The sequence below is a fragment of the Mustela nigripes genome, chromosome 14 (assembly GCF_022355385.1).
Source record: "Mustela nigripes isolate SB6536 chromosome 14, MUSNIG.SB6536, whole genome shotgun sequence".
In the NCBI taxonomy this organism is placed as follows: domain Eukaryota; kingdom Metazoa; phylum Chordata; class Mammalia; order Carnivora; family Mustelidae; genus Mustela; species Mustela nigripes.
The window spans coordinates 104,581,704-104,590,895 of NC_081570.1; positions in this window are offsets into that span (position 1 = coordinate 104,581,704).

Sequence of the window (9,192 nt, forward strand, 5' to 3'; positions counted from 1 at the left end):
TTTCAGTCCATCCTCCAGGACCCGCTGGTCCTGCAATGCGGAAGCAAAGGAAGGTCGACATCCCTTCTCAGGTAGTACAAAGGTGTCAGAGCCATCAAGAAAGGGGGACACTTCCCAGCTCTGAACCACAGGAAACTTTGGTAGTATTCCTGACGGGACACCATTCAGAAGCCTAAGGGGATTTTGGTAATGGACTCCCACTTAGTTAATGTATTCTCCTCATTCATTTTGTAGGAATTGACTATGAATTCAACTTCCTCAGTCCCAAAGGATTCCCCTATGGGCTGTCTTCTAACACACTGGAGTCTATTTGGACAACAGGATTGAAAAAAGCACCTTATCTCCTTCTGTGATAATGCCTGACCTCAGTATTCTCTGGAGAATAATGAAAAATGGCCCATTTAGGGGTTCTTAAACCTCAATACTATTTAGTACTTAGTATTACACTCCTCCCTGAACTTAAACCTCCCACTTCAGATTTCCCCATAGGTGCTATAAATTGACAGTGACCTTTTAAGTTGAAAAAAAGTGAAAAGTCACAGTGACTTTTTAAACAAATGGACTTACTTTTAGGTTGACTCTTTGCAACATATTCAGTATTTAAGCTAATGTAAGTTTGTTAGTTTAATTAAGATAGACATGTCTTTGGAGTTATCAGGATTAATTAGAAAACTTTTATTTTACCAATGATTGCTAACGGTTAAATAAGCTCATGTTTTTTCTGTTGCAATTTGTCCCCAAGGATGGGTTAAAATGACAGTTAATGTCTGTCTCATAAAGTCCTCATGGGTAATTGTTAAAACAGCTTTCAAAATCTTTCCACCTGAAACTTTGAAGTTGAAATCATTGGCTAGCTAAATCTTTTCCAAACGAGATAAAATACTAAAGCATTGATTACTGAACACAGGTTTATGTGCTTTGGCTTCTTATCACAGAGAAACTGAGGAGAACTGGGTCTCTTGGTAAATGTGCTTTATGGTTTATTGAAAGACTGTAGTATTTGGAAAAAACATGTTTTTAGAAATTATGAGATGCATTCATGGGTTTCAAATCTAAAGAATTTTGGTGTAATGGACAGTGCAGAGTTGGTTTACTACTTAGTTATCACTGAAGACTAAGGTTTCTAAGTTAAAATTCTGCTAAATGTAATTAGCATTGATGGAAATAAGCAACTTTGCATTTGGGAAAATGGGAAATATATGAGAAAGATATAGGAATGGAAGTACACTTTGTAGAGGGAAAAAGAAGATAATTTAGTCTTAAAACGAGCCTAGTGGTTTAGAGAGAAAAGCCTTAGGACAAAATTTGAATGAAAAAGTTGTAGACGGCTTGTAAAGGGATATCTTTGGGAAATAATTTTTTTACTTTTATCCATGCTCTTTTTTTTATTTCTAATATTCTCATTTTACATGATGTTTTCTTGCAACCAGGTAATAATTCCATGCAGCACTTCATAAAATAACACAAAATATCGCATCAAACTTCTAATGTGCTTTAATATGTTTGGTTGAGCAGAAAACAGACCCCCTTGTCTTTTGATTTTATAATCCTACTGTCTTTACAGAAAGAAATAGCAGCACTACAATAGTCTTTCCAGCTCAGCTCTTAGTGATTACTATATAATCCTTAGTTTGCTGAAGTCTGCATCCTTTGTTATTGAGACTTAGTGTTTTCTAGAATCAAAAGGAAGCCACATGTTTATCAAAAAGCATCAGTGCAGGCAGCTGTAAGAGCAAGAAGAGAAAGAAAACCCCAAGCTTCCATACTGTCCTCTGAAAAATCTCATAATCTGGTGACTGGATCAATTTCTACAGTGAAGGTGGTCCTCCATCTCTCTTAGTGTTTATTGTTGTGGAAGGCATAGAGATTTCAGAGCCAGACAAATCCAAGTTTTAATCTCAGGTTCACCACTATATGTAGTTGTATGACATCAGGCAGTTTGCTTGGCCTGAGTCTCAGCTTCTTCACTTATGCAATGTAGTCAGAACCTCTCTCCCAGCCCAGTTGCTGGGTGGGTAGATGGTACGGAGGTATGGAGCCTCTGCTATGAGCTGAGTCCTGGCAGCCTCCTGCCACACTGTTGATCATGGCCTCCTTTGTCTCCCACCTGTACCTGAGAGATGATTTCTATGACAGCAAAGATTAATAGCATGTTCCTGGTCTCAAAAAGCTTGCAATCATCCTTCAGCTGGAAATCCTCTTATAAAACATTTTCTCCCTTGGGAAAGAATTTTATGTGCAGTCAGGACTAAGCTTGAAATGAATTTTAAAAGTACGGTGGTATAGGATTGAAATTCACCTTTTCTCTTTGTTAAAAACAACAACAACAAAGTGTTCTTGGATTGTTGGTATACTCGTGATAAGAAAATATAAACAGTTTTTTTCTCTTTTCTTTCTGTCAACCCAAAAAAACAAAGCTTCTGTTTTGTTTGGTTACTTAAGCAAGTTAAAAGGTCTCAATGTTAAAGGAGCTCAGTTTTGCTAACAACTATACAGCTTCCTGTAGATCCCCTTATTGTTAACTTGGTTAAATGTAAATATTAAATTTATAAGCTGTAATCCTTTTTAGATATGTGCTTTAAAACTTTCTGAAGTGTTTTGGGGCGCCTGGGTGGCTCAGTGGGTTAAAGCCTCTGCCTTTGGCTTGGGTCATGATCCCAGGGATCGAGCCCCCGTATTGTGGCTCTCTTCTCAGCCAGGAGGCTTCTCCCCTTCCCCTCTCTCTGCCTGCCCTGTCTGCCTACTTGTGATCTCTGTCTGTCAAATAAATAAAAATATTTAAAAGTAAATAAAAAATAAAAGTTTGTAAGGTTTTTAACAAACTTCTGAGATTGATTGATTGATTGATTATTTATTTATTTTTTAAGGATTTTATTTCCAGGGGAGGGGCAAAGGAAGAGGGAGAAGCAGACTCCCTCCGCACTGAGCAGGGATCCAGATACAGGGCTTGGTCCCAGGACCCTGAGATCATGACCTGAGCTGAAAGAAGATGCTAAACATACTAAGCCACCCAGGCACCCAACTTCCTGAGATTTAAATGGTAAATGAAGTTTTTGACAAATTAGGCTTATTTGGTGTGTTAAGTTACTCCAGAAGCACTGTCAAACTAATAATGATAAGCTGTAGGTTATGTCGTTTGGGTAAATGCTATAACTGTTCTAGAAATTATATGAAATTCCTTAAGGTTTGTTGGTTTTTTTAACATTTTATTTACTTGAGAGCAGAAGAGAGAGAGAGAGCACAAGGTGAGGGGCAGAAGGAGAAGCAGACTCCCCACTGAACAAGGATCCCAGGACCCTGAGATCATGACCTGAGCTGAAGGCAGAAACTTAGCCAACTGAGCCACCCAGGTGCCCGCAAATTCCTTAAGTTTTAATATGTTCTGGGATAAGGTCATCACTTGACGTTCTAAATATTAAAGTGTTATGTGTCACAAAAAAACTGATTTCCTTGTCAATTGCATTATAATGAATTCTCATATCAGATCTTTAACCTTGTCTATTTTTTAAAAGATTTTATTTATTTATTTGACAGAGAGATCACAAGGTAGGCAGAGAGGCAGGCAGAGAGAGAGGGGGAAGCAGGCTCCCTGTTCAGCAGAGAGCCTGATGCGGGACTCAATCCCAGGACCCTGAGATCATGACCTGAGCCAAAGTCAGGGGCTTAACCCACTGAGCCACCCAGGAAGCCCTAACCTTGTCTATTTTTGACTCTAGCCATTTATAGTGCTTGTTCTGATGCTCTTGCAGAATGAATTTTGTCTTCAAGGAGATTCACAAAAAGGATTTTTAACAAATATAGATTTTTGATATCTTTAAAATCATGGAATTGAACTGGGTAAGAATTTCCAGGACTCATGGGAAAGCTGCACTCAGATCAAAAATTAACAACACAGGACTGAGTGAATTGAGGAAGAAGATTATAGTTTTTTATGACTCTTCTTTGAAATATTGCTGGTTCTCTAATGTTTGCTCTTCCAGATTGATGATGTTTCTCTCTTAAAAGTTTCTTCCATGACTTACAGAAATATGATAAAATATTCTTTTTTATAAAGATTTTATTTATTTATTTGACAGAGAGAGACCACAGGTAGGCAGAGAGGCAGGCAGAGAGAGAGGGGGAAGCAAGCTCCCCGCTGAGCTGAGACCCGGATGCGGATTTGGGGCTCAATCCCAGGACACTGAGATCATGACATGAGCCGAAGGCAGAGACTTAACCCACTGAGCCACCCAAGTACCCCAATAAAATATTCTGAACAAATTGAAGCAATTTTTCTCCCTACCCGAACATTCCAGAAATCAGAAACTCTTAATGACTTTTCTTTCTTCCACAGCAATTACAGTTATTTGCATAAGTTCTATAAGAATCTGTTCTCCTTATAACAGGACACCACTGGAAATATTGATTATATTACCAAGGCTTTGACTGAAATGTCATATTTAAGAGAGAAATGCATAGACAGTTTTAAGGAACTAAGGATGACTTTATGGGGCCAATAGAGCCCCTTGGAAATGTTGGCCTGATACCTTGCTCACAGAGTTCCCAGTAGCCTCACCAGATGAGTAAAGAATGTCACTTCTTGGCAAGTACAAGAACCTGAAGATATTTGGGGGACCTCAAGAAAAGAAATATGCCCAAATCTACAGGTATTACAGACAAGTCTGATGACAACAGTTTGGCTTGGCTCTGGCCTTCAGAGGCTATTAAAAGTTCAAGCTAGAAATTCCTTATTCCTTGCCTAGCTTATGTAAATACTGAGGCCAAGTTCGTTAAAACTGGGCTGTTTTACAACCTAATTAGTCTTGATTTGGCTATCTCTGGAAAAACGGGTGAATTTAGAGAGAAAGATTGTGTTTCGATAATATATCCTTTTGGATGTTAGATTCTAGTTTTGATTAGTTGTCTTCAAATAATTGTTTGCCTAAGCTAGACAACTTGAGGTAAATTTCAGAGAGATTTCCATAATAGCTCATATATAGCCAGTCTTCCTTCTTATTACTCTGTCGGAATAATAGAAGGGATCCCACAGACATATGATTTTTTAAAATTTTTTTAAAGATTTTATTTATTTATTTGATAGAGATCACAAGTAGGCAGAAAGGCAGGCAGAGAGAGGAGGAAGCAGGCTCCCTGTTGAACAGAGAGCCCCATGTGGGGCTTGATCCCATGACCTGAGCTGAAGGCAGAGGCTTAACCCACTGAGCCATCCAAGTGCCCCAGACATATGATTATTTAAACAGCTGGCCAAAGGGATGGACTCCCCCCAAACTGTGTAACTCAGTTGTCACCTTGATTGATTCTATGTGGCTGGGAAAACAAAATCACTCCTTAAAAGTCAAAGCATACCCACTCCATGGGATTAGCTATGAACTTGTGGAGATCATGGATGGCCCCATTTTCCCTATAACTGAATTGGAGAATGCACTTGGGGATGCCCTAATCTCCCAGGACAAGTCATCTCCCACTTGCTAGTGATTCCTTGAAATTAGGATATTGTTAAGACTGGACATCAGGCAAAGAAGGCTTCCTAATGGTTTTATCCCTTAGCCATATATATCCTGGCAACCAGGATATATCTGGGAACCAGGTATATATATCTATATATATACATGTATATACATATACATATATATTTACATCTATAAATGTAAAATTACAAGTAGAGGCTTGGGACACCTGGGTGGCTCAGTGGTTAAGCCTCTCTGCCTTTGGCCTAGGTCATGATCTCATGATTTCATGATCTCATGATCTCAGGGTCCGGGGATCAAGCAGGGAGCCTGCTCCCCCCGCCCCCCGCTCGCCTCTCTGCCTACTTGTGATCTCTCTGTCAAATAAATAAAATAAAATCTTTTTAAAAAATTACAAGTAGAGGCTTTAGCCAAGCATACAGTGGCCACATTTAACCAAACCCAACATGAAGTCACTCCAATTCCAGCATATATAGGAATATTTCTACTACTAAAGAGTATGTTTCTTTGCCTATGGCAGATGTTACATGGGACTCTCCAGGCCATAAGAAGGTTTCCTCTTATCAAACTATTAAAAAAAAAATTTAAGGTTTTTTATATATTTATTTGAGAGTGAGCGAGAGCAAGAGGGAGAAGAAGACTCCCTGTTGAGCAGATAGCCCAAGGCAGGGCTCGACCCCGGGACCCCAAGATCATGACCTGATCCCAAGGCAGATGCTTAACTGAGTCGCACAGGTGCCCCTCAAACTATCAAAATTTTAACTGAACATGCCAACCCACAGATAGGCTCATGACAACAAATTCCCTGAGTATGTTGTCCTTCCTATCAAAACAGTCAGGAAAGATTACAAGTATGGGACAGATATATATGGCTTAGTCCTACAGTAGGACAACTAAGCAACAACAACAACAGTAGGACAACTATGCTGGGAACAGAAAAACCATACCTTTGATTCATGATCCAAAAATACTTGCCAAATGAGATAGCTCCCTCCAAGAAGCCTGTGAGCTTACCATTATTTTACCAGCAACCCATTGGTTTGCTACTGACTAGACAAGGTGACCAGATGTCAGATGCTAGCACCTAATGGAACACAATGGTTATGTGGGCCAAATCTGTGGCCATGGTTTGCACCAGGCTGGATTGGAAGATGTACTACAAGTTATGCCTGGATTCATGGCCATAGCACTAAGACTAGCACCAGTCCTGCTAATCTTCCATATCTAAAACAATGAGGGACAAGATCTGTGTTCCTTGAGGTCCTTGATAAATACACAATTAAGGCCTTAAGTGACTGTCAGAATAGCATTACATTATGAAGCACTAAAGTAACTCAAATGTGTAAAGCATTTCTACAAAATAGAATGGCAGTGGACTTCTTAACAGCAGCATAAGGAGGAACATGTGACATTATTAAAGTAGAATGTTGTGTCCACATTCCAGATGATGACAAAAATATAACAGGATGACTTACTGATATAAATAACCAAATCAGTGCTCTTAAAGACCCTCCATTGTCTTAAAGATCTTAATGGTTGGTTAAATTCCTGGTCAGGAGGGTCTTCTTATCACACTTCTTATTTTTATTATAATATGAATTCTAATATGTTGTCTCTTTTGCTTTGTTCTCTCCTATTTTTGATATACATGCAAGCAGTTCTTGACTCCTTTGCCCAGCCGATAGATGAGCCTTACTACTCGAACCAATGTCCCCTCTGGACTCTACAGCAGTGACCTTCCATAATAGTTACTTGTAGAGATAGATCAGTCCATAGGTAAGGACATCTCTACAACCCCTGTCAGCTTGAAGAAGTTACAGAAAATGAGCCCTTTGTCTTTCAACAAGCTTAAAGATTTAAGGGCCGAAGATTGATCAGGGGGAAATGATGAGGGACAGAAGCAGAAACATGTTAACCTTTAGCCCAAAAGGTCACCTATGGTCTGCATAGATTTGGTAAGGATCACATTTGTGCTGGTTACTGCACTCTTTTTATTATTATTTTTTAGTTTTTATTTATTTGACGGAGAGAAAGAGCACAAGCAGTGGGAGCAGCAGGCAGAGGGAGAGGGAGAAGCAGGATCCCCACTGACCAGGGAGTCTGATGAGGGACTCAATCCCAGGACCCTGAGATCATGATCATGACCAACTGAGCCACTCAGACATCCCTGGTTACTACATTCTTAAAGGGTCTCATCACTGCCTGTAAAATTTACCAGGTTAATACTGAACTGAATGATAATCAGCAGAGAAATCTTGAGAAGGTAATTTTACAAGTAAAAATTTGAAGACAATACTTACAATCTAATACTCCCTGTGCATCCTCTCCTTCCTGAGCGCTAAGCATATAAGCACCAGCTTCATACAGCAAAAGTGCAGCTCCTTCTGCCCACGGGTCCTACCCCTGTCCTACTTACCAAAGCTTACTCAGCTGCATCATACAGGGTCTCAAGAATTCTTTCTTGGGGCACCTGGCTGACCCAGTAAGTGAGGCACATGTCTTCTGATCTCAGGCCTGTGAGTTCAGGCCCCATGCTGGGCATGGAGCCTACTTTAAAAAAAAAATTCTTGGGGCGCCTGGGTGGCTCAGTGGGTTAAGCCGCTGCCTTTGGCTCAGGTCATGATCTCAGGGTCCTGGGATCGAGTCCTGCATCGGGCTCTCTGCTTGGCGGGGAGCCTGCTTCTCTCTCTCTCTCTCTCTGCCAGCCTCTCTACCTACCTGTGATCTCTCTCTGTCAAATAAATAAATAAAATCCTTTAAAAATAAATAAATAAATAAATTCTTTCTTGACTACCATGCTCAAAGATCCCCTAACATCTTCTCTTCCCTGAGGCCACAGCCACCACTCAAAGGCCTCTGGAAGCCGAAAGCCTACTTGCTAAAGCTGAATTCTTCATGTGGCTTACAAGGCACAGCAAATGCCATACCCCACCTTCTCCAGTTTCCCCTCTCCCATGTCCACAAACAGCCCCATGCTCAGGCTGTCCTAAGCCACTACCACTCCCTTCCCCACTGGTGATTAATCCTCTCTGGAACGCCTGCTCTCACACTTGGTGGCCTCCCAAGCCACTTTCTTTTCTGTAAAGATTTTCCTTACAACTCTGCCACCCCTGCTCAAAAAAGCATGCCTCTTGTGCAGGACACACTTCTATTCCTTACTGCCATGTTGCATAGCAACCACCTCTGCCATTATTTGTTTCCATGTTTTTTTTTTCCTACAAGACTGGGCTCTTTGGTGGTAGGAGTGGTGTTTTGTATTGTTCTCATCGCCAGGCACATGGTAGGCGCTTAATGGCTGATAAGTGAATGAATGAAAAATGAAGGAGGGGATGAAGAAGCAACAGAGAAGAAAGGAAGGGATACTCCTGTGTCTGAGGAGAGCCTGTTCTTTCCATGGTGGCTTCTCAAAACAGCACTGCCTCAAAGGAAGAGGTAACAAGCTTACTGAAGAATAGGGTAGGTTAGAAAAAGTCCCATTCTGGAGCTCAAGGCTAGAGAAGAGAGGGACCTCTAGATGGGGAAAATATTTAAAATGCTCTTTTAATCACATCGATAAAGAATTAGATGAACCAGTTCTCGAAGAAATCCATCTACCTTTTGGATGCTGACTGGGGATAAAGAGGGGGGAGATCTGTCCACATTACCACATCAGAAATGTATGCTCCCCAAAGGCTGATAAGCAATAGCTTATGTGAAGTGCACTGAGGGTCACCATGGACTCCTC